The sequence below is a fragment of the Micrasema longulum genome, unplaced genomic scaffold (genome assembly GCF_059751315.1).
Source record: "Micrasema longulum isolate JH-2025_06_02 unplaced genomic scaffold, ASM5975131v1 h1tg000721l, whole genome shotgun sequence".
Classification (NCBI taxonomy): Eukaryota; Metazoa; Arthropoda; class Insecta; order Trichoptera; family Brachycentridae; genus Micrasema; species Micrasema longulum.
In genome coordinates, this window is record NW_028277917.1 from 187,457 (window position 1) to 202,430 (window position 14,974).

Genomic DNA, 14,974 nt, shown 5'->3' on the forward strand with positions numbered 1-14,974 from the left:
TTTTTTTTGTTTCTTTTTTTGTTTTTGTTCCCTTTTCTATTATAGTTTCCGAATTGTCAGACCTGCTAGATATGTAGTCATATTTCCCTATTATAGTTTCCGAATTGTCAGACCTGCTAGATACGTAGTGATATTTCCCTATTATAGTTTCTGAATTTTCAGACCTGCTAGATATGTTGTGATATTCTTTATTATTGTTTTCAAATTGTCAGACCTAAGAGCCCCCGCTGATTGTGACAAAAAGTCAAAGGGACTTTTTGTCGCTGAGTCAAGTGCTATAACGATATATGAGAGTGCACTCACTGTGGTGACATGACAAAAATTCCAGCGGTTGGCGACATTAGCGTGACGTGACTGTCACCTGGCCTGTACATTGCTATGGGAGTGCGCTCACTAAAAACTTTTTGGCACTCTGCCGGCAGACGCCTACTGAACTGACGTGTGCTGTGAATTTTTCAGTTATAAATAAAAATAACATATTACAACAGAGATGAAGAATATTTTAGACACCAAAATATAGAAGTCTAGGCATCTACAGGGCTTGTGACCTGTCATTGGTTGGTTTAAGACTCACCTGTCATTTATTAACTTAGGCTGTACATAAACTTGTAATCCAAATAAATCTATTAAAAAGTGTTATTTCGCCTTGTCATCTCGACTGCACAAGTTAAATAGACTCATTTTTATCAGTGTTCTGTGTAAAATTATTATCTTCGATTGTCGCAGTAAGTTACTGATTTAAATCTATCAAATAAAATTTCACACGAAAACATCAACACTGAATTCTACTGCCATTATTATTATTGTTGCAATATGAGTTCCACACGCAGTACCCGCCGTCCCGAAGGCTCGGAGACAAACCAACATAACTTTAATGAAGCACTTAATGATATGAAAAAAGTCCTCTTAGGAGAAATGAACAAAATTTATGAAGAAGTTAAAGATATCAAAAGCAGTATTGAATTTTGTCATTCAAAAATTGAAGATCTCTCTAACAAAATCTCAACCTTGGACGAAAAATGTAAGAGCTTTGAAAATGTCAAAGAAAGAGTAAATTTACTTGAAAAAACTGTAGTGAACATTCAAAGTAAACTCAATAGAAGTGAACAGCAAAACTTATGTAATAACTTAGAAATTATAGGCATACCTGAAAAAAAAAGCGAACAGTTACCACACGTAATCAAATCTCTTGGAGATTTACTAGGAGTCCAACTTGCACAATCAGATGTTAATGTCGTTACCAGAGTGCGAGTTAAAGAACTCCCGAAAAACCGTCCGCATTTTACGAGACCGATCATTGTTAAATTTGCATCATCTAAAGTCAGGGATCAAATGTTGGCAGCTGCGAAGAAAAATAAAGACTTAACTACCGAACGCCTTAACCTTCCGGGGAATAATAAAATTTTTATAAATGAACACTTAACAACAGTAACCCGATCCCTTTTTAGCCGAGCCCGCACAATGTGTAAGGAAAAGAACTTCAAGTTTGTTTGGATAAAATATGGCCAAATATTTGTCCGAAAGAGTGAAGCCAGTCCGGTACTTCAAGTGACTTCTGAATTTGTGCTGCAAGATATTTTTTTATAATAATTTTTTATATTTTATTCTTTACTTTGTTTTGTAACTGCTTTTTCCATACTTTAATTATTAACTATCTTTCATGCAATTTCTGCCCATTTTGTTGGTTTTCTATAGATAAAAATTCAGGGCCAAAGCTCAAATAAGTATATATTATCAGAATGTAACTGGTTTGCGTTCAAAGACGAATGACTTTTATCTTAATGTGACTAATAACGACTATGATGCTATATTTATAACAGAAACGTGGCTACTCCCTAATATTCACAATTCTGAACTATTTGACGACCGTTATCAGGTTTACAGGCATGATAGAGAAGGTGACAGACGTGGTGGTGGTGTAATGATTGGATTGAAAAAAGAATACAAAGCTTTTCATCAACTTGTATGGGAATCATCAGTTGAAGACATATGGGTAACATTAACTATTAATAATAATTTTAAAATTAACTTATGCTGTGTCTATATTCCACCAGGCGTTAACCATTTATCTCATTCTGTAATCTTTCTCGACAAATTATGTGATATTAGAACTAAACATCCCAATGATGAATTTATTATAATAGGTGATTTTAATCTGCCCCAAGCCTCTTGGCAAAAGAGTATCGATGGGACCATGTATATGGCAAATAGTAATCAAACTGTTACTACAGCTAAATTTTCAGATGTATTATCGTTTACTAGTCTATCACAGTATTGCAGTATACCAAATAATAACAACAAATATCTCGATCTAGTCGTAAGTTCTCATAATTTGGAAGTCTCCAAGATTAGCCAGCCTCTCATCCCTGAGTGTCGGCACCATATCGCTATATGTATTAAACTTGAATTATCCGTTTTTACACCGATGCCTAATCACTCCCGTACTATAACATTATTTAAAAAGGCAAATTATAATACAATTAATAACTCCCTTCAGAATATCAACTGGGATAGCGAATTTTTTAATCTTTCTTGTAACACTGCTGTGGATAGATTCTATCACATCTTAAGGGAAATTATATCTGTAAATATTCCCACGAGAGAATGCAAAGCAAATAACTCGTATCCTGTATGGTATAGTCCAGCATTAATTAAACTCACTAAAGAAAAATACAAAATTTTCAAAAAATGGAAGAAATTTAATAACCCCCTTGATAAGATTGAGTTTAATATTCTGCGCGCAAGACAAAAACAAATGGCTAAAGATTGCCTTAAAAGTTTTGTAAATGACTCTGAGATTAAAATTAGTAAAGATCCAAAGCAATTTTGGAATTTTGTTAAGAGTAAAAACAAAAATCATGGTTTGCCGCAATCTATGGTTCTTGATGATATTACAGCGGACAATCCCAGTGATATTTGTGAGTTATTTTCAAAGCATTTTGTTACTTCCTTCAATCATTGCGCCCCCAACACACAATTACCTTATACAAACATACAAACTGATGATCATGTCAACATATCTTCTATTTCAATTTCAAAAAGGATGATTATTGGTCATATTAAAAGTTTGTCAAATAGTACAAGCGGGGGTAGTGATAACATATCTTCATATTTCATTAAAATGTGTTGTTATGAAATCGCCAAACCATTATTTCTATTATTTCAATTATCATTAAGTGAAGGCATATTTCCTGATATGTGGAAAAGCGCCCTTATAACACCCATATATAAATCTGGTTCAAAAAATGATATAAAAAATTATCGTCCAATCTCAAAATTAACTATTATCAGCAAACTTTTTGAAAAAATAGTCTACAGTCAACTTTATAATGCTGTCAAAAACACTATCATCGAGAACCAACATGGTTTTGTTAAATTTAGATCCGTCAATTCTAATCTTGTTGTATTTTTGGAATCTGTTTTAAAAGCAATGGACGAAAGAACTCAGGTAGACGTAGTGTATACTGATTATTCAAAGGCTTTTGACACTGTTACGCATAGTATATTACTCAATAAATTATGGAATTTGGGTATCCACGGTAATCTACATAGGTGGCTGACGTCTTACCTTAATAATAGACTACAATCAGTAGTCGTAAACGGGTTTAGTTCCGATGTTGTAAATGTACCCTCAGGCGTTCCACAAGGATCGCATTTGGGGCCATTACTATTTATAATTTTTATCAATGACATTGGTAAGTGCTTTAAATTTGCAAATTTTTTACTTTTTGCTGATGACATGAAAATATATTTAAAAATAAAATCTAATTTAGACTGTGTCAAACTCCAAGAAGATCTCGATAGATTAAATTTATATTGTAAACAAAACTTACTAAAATTGAATATTAAAAAATGCTCTGTGCTCACATTTTCAAGGAACAACTTTAAAATCATCCATAATTATTGCCTTGACTATCAAGTACTTACTAAAGTTAATGAGATGCGGGATCTCGGGGTTCTACTTGACAATAAGTTAACGTTTGAGGCACATGTCAACTCAATTGTGAAAAAATCATACCAAATGTTAGGTTTCCTCTTCCGTATAGGGAGAGAATTCAATCATGCGCGCACTCTTAGAACTCTTTACTTCACATTTGTTCGAAGTCAATTAGAATTCGCATCTCCCGCTTGGAGCCCTCAATACAAAAAATATATTAACCGAATTGAATCTATACAATCAAAATTTTTATCGTATTGCAATTTTAGACGGTTGACTCAGAATACAGGTCCAGATGAGTCTATAAACTTACCTAAACTCCAAACTTTCCAAACTCGAAGGAACATGGCTGATGCCATTTTTATGTATAAAACTTTGAATAACATGATAGATTGCCCTAAGATACTGTCACTTATTAATTTTAGAGTCCCAGTAACGCAGACCAGAAACCAATCTCTTTTTAAAATTTCTAAATGTAAAACTAAATCTTTTCAAAATTCATTTGTAAATAGAACCTGCCATATGTGTAATCAAAAATTAAATTGTATTGATATTAATAATATATCTTTAACTTCCTTTAAAAGTGAAATTTCCAAAAATAATTCAAGTTATGATGTTGCGCCTTGAATCCGCAGCCTATATTATGCAGGTGATGTGCAGTTCTGTATGTAGGCACATAATAAATGAACACTGTATGGTCAACTATAGTTGTATTATTTATTGTAATGTGCAACTGTGTGACCAATATTCATTTACATTTCTAGTAATATTATAAGTTTTGTATGATTAGTTATTTTATGTTATGTATAATTTTTATGTGACAACATTTACAATAACAATATTATGTGGAAGCCTCTAATTGGACTTTATGATATGTATTTATGGTATAACTGATTCTTATAAATGTACAAATGTCTGTTGGCTTTCCAATGAAATAAAATAAAATAAAAATAAAAATAAGTGGCTACTTAACACACTGTGTAACATTCACCATTCTACCTATATTGAACATCTATATGCCTTCAATTCTTTTATCTGTTTATGTTTGTGAAGTTAAAGAGCTGAAACTTTTATTTATGCGGGCAAAATTTAAGATAGCTGATAGAAGACATAAAGAAAAGGCCAGCATTGTATACAAAAAAAAATAAGGAATTCTCTGATATTCATTTGAAAAGGAAATTGTGGGACGAGATTTCAATTCAATTATTTCAAATCTGCTTATTGACATACGAAAATAATTTTTAAAACTTGAGAGGATATTGACGTAATTCAGAATACAGGGTGTAAAATTTTCCTTTAAATAATCGTTCATTATATGTGGGACGTACTCAGTAGTGTTTCTTTTGTTTAATTTTTCTTCTGCGTAATTCAAGAGCGCAAATCACTGCGACATCTTCGAAATCCATCGCTAAATGAACATTTTGTCACCAGTAGTGAGTAGTGAGCGCACCCACTGTGACACAACGTGACAGTGACAAAATGTCACAGTCAGCGGGTGGTCTAAGTGTACGAGTAAAATATACGCCTCTATTTATCTCGGTCTAGGCCTAAGTTGAGGGCAGCGTTCATTGGAGGCTCCTTATTTTGTCCGTCATGTTGGATACCGCTTACCGCCATTTTGCTCGCTTACAATCAACTGTCAACTGTCCTCCGGATGTCAGGTACTAGGGTATGATGTATTATACGTTTTTGTTTCTCTTAGTCTAAGGCCAACTTTAGGGCAGCGTTTAATGAAGGCAACTTTGAATATACAGGAAACAGTGACTTAAAACTTACACGACTATGAATAAAATAACATAAAAACATTTGATGATTTATTTTTGATTCTTCTGTCACAAAAATTTTACTCTGATATTTATTTCTTCTTGATTATCGATTGTAATTACTAACGATAAATATGTGGGGTAAAAACATGTACAGATAAACAATTAATTTTTGTAATAATTTTTATTAAAAATATATACCTATCATCCGCAGTCCGTTCATAGATTGGATGGAACTAATGCTTCCCAAAAAGTTTGACTTCTGTACTATCAGAATAATTTTTTTGTTAATTCTTTTAAGGCGGTCGCCCAGTACTAAATGCGCGAGTCCGCGCAAGCGTAAATTGAGATCTTACAAGCTCAGCAGAAGCTGTTCTAGCAAACTGAAAGATGTTTATTTTTCATATATTGAGACTGTTTTAGAGCAAATTTAGCACTTAAATAACTCTTTTATTAAAAAATGCTTTTAGTTAATTTCAAAACACTTAACTCAAATTCTTGTGTTGGTAGTAAGTACATATTTAACATATGTACCTAGTACCAAGTGACCGTTTCTCTAATCAAAAACCTCACCGCATGCCCTTGATACCTATATTATTTAAATTTCTCTTACTTATTTGCCAAACATGTAAGTAAATGATCCATAATATTAGCTCAATACGATAAAAATTAAAAGTTCATTTAGAATTACAAAAAAACACACTGACTCGATTCCTGGTAGAACATAAAAGTAAAATGCGATTTTCTTTCAGTTGCTCCGGGTTGCTTATTGGGAAAAATGACCTTTTATTTATGCAAGTAAGTACTGGTAGTAAATCCTACTTTTTGAAAAACAAAAATTAAGTTAAGTGGTTACCGATAGAAACTTGAATACCAAAGGGTTAATTATTTTGTTAAGGATATTTTTTAATTTCCTCTTCACGCACAGCGATAACTCTCGCAATGGGAAGGGGTTGGGAGGGAAAGGGTGTCCCGCTGGAGGAATTATTCTCTGGAAATCCTATAAAAGTAGTAGAGTTTTACTGTATTCCAATTAACCCTTTCCTAAGCCGAACTTAACGACCGGGTTTAAGTAAACTCTGCATAATTTAACGGAGTCACCGTGAGTTACGTAAACCAAACCCGGACCGAAGGCTTCGCTGTTTTCGGATGGATTAATATAGAATATCGTTCCAGCTATGGATAGTTTGCTGGATTAATTCAATCGATTAATATTAAAAGGCATGAATTTTATGGATCCAATGGGATAGAGCCAAAATTGAAATAATTTTGTGTATTTATTTCTCGCCCAGTTTTAAAACCAACCAACATTCGGATAAAGTAATGCATAATATTACGAAAATATAAATGATTTTATTACATACGTTGTCTCCCTGTATCATTAATTTATTTTTGTGTAGCACCAAATCTGTCGAAAAAGTAAATAAACTTTGGTATATATTTTTTTACACATTTTCTTCTTCAGCTATTCTATTTTAAGCTGATGATTTGTTCCATTGAAAATAACTAAACATTAAAAATCATAGCATCTTTGCGTCAGTGATATGTTTAGTGACATTATTTAAAAAATATATACTGCAGATGAAATAAAAAAATAATACAATATTGTGCGAATTAATGAAATAAGAGTAATTTTTGTCATTTTTTACGTATACCAACACTCATATGTCAATTTGACAGTTGTTAAGCGCCAAAAATTATGACTTATAGTTCATTCATCTTCTGAGAGCGCATTTTGGTGTTTGTTGGCGTATTATCTGTTGTTTTTTTTTACATTTTCTCAATAAAGGACTAATTTTATAAATTGCTTGCATATAAACAGTGTTTTTGAGTTAGTTTAAATCATAGATATCACGCCGAAAAAAAGAGAAAAGATTAAAACCTTAAATGAACATACATCAATGACTCAGAAAAATAATTAAAATTAATGTTTTGTAAGTCAGGGAGCAGTCAGCAACATTATTAGGTGGAAAAGACAAACAGGGTCAGTTGAAGCAAAGAAAATTGGGAAATGTGGAAGAAACCGGAAAACTAGTGTCCGAGATGAAATATCTTTATTTAGAAATAGTAAGTTGAACCCCAGAAAAACACGTTACGAACTTCAACAAGATTTGGCAGCCACTGAGGTGATGATACATGACTCAACAGTACAAAAGATTAATTGAATTTGGAAGAAAAGCAATTTGACCACCGAAGAAACAGCTCCTAACGGCACGAATGATGAAGCAAAGGCTAATTTGGGCTAGAAAATATACCAAATGAACTTTTTCCTCATTTTCTCGTGCAGCGATATCGAACAAAATTTGTTAGAAAAAGTAAAGATGAAAAACTTACTGTGGTTCATATTGATTTAACGGTGAAATATCCTGTGAAGAAGATGTTTTGGGACGGTTTTTTGTATATGGGGACCGGATCATTGATACTAATAGAAGGAATGATAAAAAATCTAAAGTATAAAGCTCTATTGGAGCAACACTTGAATACAGAACTGAGTAAATGTTGTCCTAATGGTGCGGTAGTATTTCAACAGGACTCAGCTCCTTGTCACGTATCGAAGTTTATGCTTGAGTATTTAAATGATAAAAATATAACCCTTTTAGACTGGCCTGGAAATTGACCTGACTTTAACCCTTTAGAAAATTTGTGGACGATTTGTAAATTTAGGATACATAAATTGGACTGCACCACCAAGATAAAGATGATATAAGCTGTTATTCAGATGTGGTTTCGAGATGACAAAATTAAAGAAAAATGCCGAAATTTAATTGTTTCCATCCCAAAACGTGTTCAGGCTGTTATAAAAAAAAAGAAAGACATCCATCATTTTAATGAAAAAGTATTTTTTGATGAACGTCACTTGTAACTCAAAATATGAATGAAAAACCTATTTTATACTGACAAGGAATTTTATTTCACGAATTTGCACAATACTATAATTTTATATTAATCTGTAGAAATAATCTTTATGTAGTCTTAATAAAATTCAACATAAATAGAAAAACTAAATAAAATTGAAATATCCAAGGCAACAGAGATGCGTATACTTTGTATTAAACAAACATCGAATGCAATTCAAGTACTAATATAGAATGAAACAATGTTTGCAACATGAAAACTAATAGTAAGTACATTGTGTTATTTCCTTCGCTATGTTTATATCAAACTCCAAGATTCTCAGCGATATTCTTCATCCCAATAAATATAGTGTAATAACAGTAGCCAAGTTCTCAATTGCGATAAATTTCGTGGTAGTAATATATTTTCAGGAGACATTAACTACGAAATAACTTAAGATTTGGGCAAATCGATATTACGCTAAAAGGGGCCCCAAGTGCGCGTTCATGTTTATAGCGAGCGGAGAAAGTGTTAACATTAAATTGGTAAGGATTTTGAAATGTCCGTCAAATGATAACGGTTTTGAGAAAACGACTCGATACCGAATGTAGAAAACTGAATCCACGTCGCACATTTTAGTAGAAATCGTTTTAAATTTAATATTAGAAATAAGCAAAATATAACATCAAACCAGTGTATTGGATTTGCGTCCAAAATAAAAATGGAATAAAACATGAATTTTATTTTACTTCAACTGTTCAATAATAATTATATTTAAGAAAACAATTGAGTTATAAAAGTAAAAAAACTTGGTGATATTTTGTGATAAATTTATTTTTTGACCAGTAGTCTTGTTTCGATATATATTTAGAAAAAAAAGATATATAATTTTTTTGATTTGTTTTTTTTGTCTGTTCCGACTTAACTATTAAAAGACTTTTAAATAATTATCCTGCAAACAGTATTGTAACGTTGAGTTACATTCAGCAAAAGACGAAATAGCATATCTCTTTTCATAGTAAAGTGTAGATTTTTAGTTTGTTTTAGTTTTAAATTTTGAACAAAATTATGAGTTTCAGTATGAATACCTAAAATATGTCCATATACTATTTATTTTTTTAAACTGAACGGTTTGGGTTAGTAGGATGAAATTTCCTCGAGGCTTTTATGATATGTATAAAGTGTTATTTTGTAATACAGGTATTCAAAAACGAAAATTTAACAAATACTAGTAAGTATTTATTTTTACTTTTTAATAATAATTTTCCACAATACACAAAATAAGTCATATGATTTAGGCCTGTTATAGAAAAATAAGACTTCATTGTTTAAAAAAGAAAGACAGATATTATCTTATCTTGTATATTCAACCGTCCATGCGCTCAGTAGCTGCAAGACTTGTTGTTATCTAAATTCTAATTTTATAAATTTGCTTTTTATTTCGTTTTAAAATATCACTTAAACTCTAAACTTCATTGTCAAATAAAAAAATAAAAAAAAAATGTAAATAGGGGCTAGATTTCTTATTGTCCATGCGCTCTGTAGCTACAAGACGTTTTGTTATCTAGCTCATTTATATCATAATTGGAGACGAGGAACTAGAATCCCAACCGTCCATGCGCTCTGTAGCTGCAAGACGTGTTAGGATATTTATTTATTGTACAGCGCCCTTGAGGTGATTTTAACAAAAATGGCGCTATATAAATTATCCAAACATTATTAGTATTATTATTATTATGTACTCAAGTGACATTATAGCCAAACACGAGTTAAAACATAAAGAAAGTCAGATCATGAGGTTGAGAAAAGTAAAGTTATTTAACTTTTCTCAGATTCACGTGACTTTAAATCCAGTGCCCTTTAATGCAATAACACCAGAAAATTAGGTTTATTTTTAAAATGCTGATAATAAAATAATCCAAAGAGTAATACCGACTTTTTCAGCTTTGAGATTAGTAGGAAAATACTAAAAATTATGGCGTTTTACGAAAATAATGTTATACACTGGAATTGTATAAAGACTTTCACGAAAATACACTCGTCAATAAACACGTAGTCTAGATCCGGCTCTTGATTCTTGAACTGAGTCCAATATAGGTAGGCGATTTAGTTCGCATCATTTGTGATAACACCTGCCACCAATTCAGGTGATTTTCCTCCATTAACAAACTTTATATCGTCTATATATGGACACCGCGGGGGTTTCAAAACAATTATCTGCGAAGGGTTGGCGGCGCGGGTGGGGAAAAGGGGAGGAATGAGGGTGCCTCCTAGACCCACCTTTTCTCTCCATGTAATCTTGACATCCCATTTATATGTACTTACAGTGTGAACATTTCATCGAAAACCTTTCGTTTATTTGGAAGAGAGCTGGGAGAATATTGGAACATAATGTACATTTCAGATTTTTTTGCATGGCAAATATTCGAAAGCTCGAGATGTAGATAATAAAAAAAATATTGATTTCTAAAATAATTCGTGAAAAACGGAAAATCCATTTACTACAAAAATAAATAGATGTATTTACAGAATTCAGTACTTTTGTTCATGATTAAGTTATGTTATCTGTTAACAGGTATCATAAAAAAGTAATAAAAATATAACACGTTTTCGATTATTAAATTTAAAAACTAACCAATCCTAGTTCAACGAAACCAATCTCCAAGTCTGAATAAAATATTTACAGGTAAAATGTTGAGCCATATTTTTATTCCATATATAAAACAAAATTAATCACGTCGATTTTGTTTTATTTTTTGTAATAAACTTTCCTTCAGTTAGTTTTAAAATGGCCAGCTAAAGTAGCAAATAAAAATGAACCAACACGGGACCCAAACCTAAAATAACATTTTCACTGGAAAGTGTTAAAGCTTAATTAATATTTTGGGAAGGTCCGATAAATTTCCGCCCCGTATTTTTACGGCTGCCCGACGTAAAAAGAAAAAAAAAACATTTTTTGTACAAGTGATTTGCTATCGTATTACACATTCCGGGTTTAATATTTATCATCGGAAAGGGTACAACGCTTCCACGTGGATTATAAACATGTATGATAGGTTGTACAAAAAAGAAGAATTTTAATTATACGAGTATTTCGCTTTAGGTACTTAAAGTGTACCACAGTTACGTATGGTGTTTTATTTTTGGGCAGTCGTAAAATACTCTATACTTTTGGTTTATCAGAAAGTATTGTGTATTCTTCACAATCCCGTGAATTTCGGAAATTGTATCCAGTCTCTCTATACTGGTTGTGTTATCTTAATATGAGAGAATGCCTCCCAGCTGTGTTGTAAGAAAAATAGGATACGGTCAATGGATATTTCGCTTTTATTGCTCACTCGACCTTATTTTACGATTGATGAGTTGGTTAATAATTTGTATAAAAATGTACTCTTTGTTTGTAAAATTAGTAATTGTGTAGGGTTCATAGTCCATAATCGATGACACACACGTGCTAAAACATTTCAACTGAAATAGTGCGATGACCGATAAAGCAATGTCATCATTTTCTATAGATTCCAATACCAAAAATATGCAACACTAACAGTATTGCACAAAAAGACGAGAGCATTGTTCTTCAGTACATTAAAACCTTCCTTACCATCGAGTTATGAACAACAAAGGAAAGTGGCCCATAAAGAGACCACTGGGCGCGCTCAACGCCCAATTCAGTAGACCAGTCAACGTCAGTCAGTTTAGTCCGAAAGCTCTTCTCTACGCAGCCACTCAGCTCCAGCATGTAGTTAAAGTGCAGTTACTGCAACTCCCAATCTCCGTAACACTCGTGCGACATAATTCATTATTTATTCGCCGTGTAATAAATAAACATCAAACAGCCACCTCGTGTCTTCTCTGTCAATCTCTAACTGGAAAGGAGCTTCAACCTTCAACAACCTTATTCTACAATTTCATTAAAAACGTATCCAAAACTTATTTCCATAAAAAGTAAAAATAAACATTGGGGTGGAAAATTAGTATCCATACACCCTCGTTTTATAAAAAGAATGATTATTTATTAGAATCAGTAAAATAATTCCAATGAAAAACGTTTTTTACGCTATAAAAGACGTATCAAAATGTGAATGTTGATTACTTTTTTGAGTTCATAATAAAAAATGCCATCTTCAAACGAGAACTTTGTTTTTTTAACAATACAACTTGATATCCAACAGACGAATACTTTGATTTTTTAAAGGAGTATTAAAGTTCTTAATATTAAAAACCTAAGTATACTAAATAAAAATGCTATTCAAAACTAAAAGTCGCTCGTAAATTGATTGGTATTAAAGTTAATACTGCTCTATGGGGCATATTATTTTTAATGGTTTTTAAGTGCTTTTGGAAGAAATATAATACCGTCGGAAATCATGGGGTAGTACTTTATTTTATACGTAGCAGTGAATAAATATTTTAAAAGCAAGCACTGTGTAAACGTGTCCCAGAGAACACAGCAGAACACGTCTGAAATTTCATACATTCGTGGAAAATAAATTTTATGTTAATGCAAAATCTTTTGTCGGTGCTTACTGTCGATTCATCGAATGGGTAAAGTTTGGTAAACATATTTCAATTCTAATTGAATATGTATGGTCCAATGTAAATATTCTGAATTCTTGGGTTTCGGTTTGTTTGCGCTACCGGGAAACTTGTCAATTGTACTAAGTTTTCTTCAACAAATATTCCGACTCCTCGGTTGGAGGTATAAGGTTACGGTTTACGGCGTGGCAGAAAGTGATAGATCAGAGTTGTAATTATTCTATTTTACTACCTAAAAAAAGAAATGGGATTACGATTGTAAAAGGCAGTCACTATTCGGCAAGTAAACTTGACAAAACAAAAACAAAAAAGGATTGGTAAACACGTTCTCATTTAAATCACAATACTTTAGCCATAAGTTATTAAATTGAACAAGCGTGCCGTTTTATATCTAAAACAAGACAAAGACAATCAAGACTAATGAACCAGGGACTGAAATTACATAATAAACTACCAGACAAAACTAAACAAAAGACTCAGACAAACTTTTCAAAAGATGTAAAAAATATTATCTTGAACAACAGAGTATAAATGAAAAATGTATATATTATTTTATGTTATATGAATGTAATAATCCGTAAGGGTTTATAAATAAATTTTCAAATAAAAAAAATAATAAAAAAAATATCCGAGAATAAGTACTAACTATAAATGCCTTTTTGTGTACTCGAGATAGTATCATGAATTCCTGCTATGTTTTAAATATATCGAGATACAACAATGTTTGAGTATGCCCAAATGCTTGCAGACTGGCTGGATTTCAAACATGGGCAGAATGGTGAATGTTACACTGTGTGTAAAGTGGCCACTTAAACCAGCCAATGACGGGTCATAAGCTCTGTAAATACCTAGACTTCCATATTCCCTTCTCAAAAATGTTTTTTCTATCTGTTGAAATAAATTTAAATACGATTAACTCTCTAGGGAGGAAATCCAGCCAGTCTGCAAGCATTTGGACATACTCAAACATTGTTGTATTAACATCCTGGTAAAAGAAAAAGTATAAAAATTGGAAAATTGTTTTCAAGCGTTGTCTAGTAGGTGATTTGGTTCAGCCGGATGAATCTCACCCGCGTGATAAAGGTCTTTCAGCTCTTTTGATCACAAAAGTCAACAGATTGAAGAGTTGAGGAAATGCGGTTGTTTAAATATGGGCAGAATGGTGAATGTTACACAGTGTGTAAAGTGGCCACTTAAACTAGCCAATAACAAGTCATAAGCCCTGTAAATACCTAGACTTCCATATTCCATTCTCAAAAGTGTTTTCCCTCTCTGTTGAAATAAAATTAAATACCGAGGTACAATTATTTATTTTTTATTGATTTAAATAAATATGTTTTTTGAAATGTTTCGGAAATTTAAATAAACGACAATTCTTTTTTTTTGTTTACGTAACGAAAAAAGTTTTTATTAAATTAAGTTTGTGGTTATTTAAAAAAATGATAAGTTAACAAATATGTACTTGTGTTACAAAAAACCCTTGTTATGTATAGATATAATAATATTTTTCCTAGTAGAAGATTCATCCTCTTCTAAAGTACTTTAGGCAAGTCGAGACCCCGTTGTTCGGTTTACAAATTGTTTACGAGAAATAAAAGTTTATTTTTTGACTTAAAGCTTACGTACTAGGACGTCTAAAGTATAAGAACAACAATGAACGTACCGTAAAAGCAACTAAGAGAAGCGTGTATAGACACAGTATACCATAGGAGCATTTCAAACTTGAAATTTAAGCTTATTAGGGAGCCTAGAACAACATTTATTTTAGATAATATTCCAATTTAAAATAAATATAGACTGACATTTTTTTGCGTTTAATGATAAGGATGGAATAATTTTAATAGTACCAGTAGTCATTACAAGTATAACTAGATAATTTTTTTGATAAAAATTTCTCTGAATC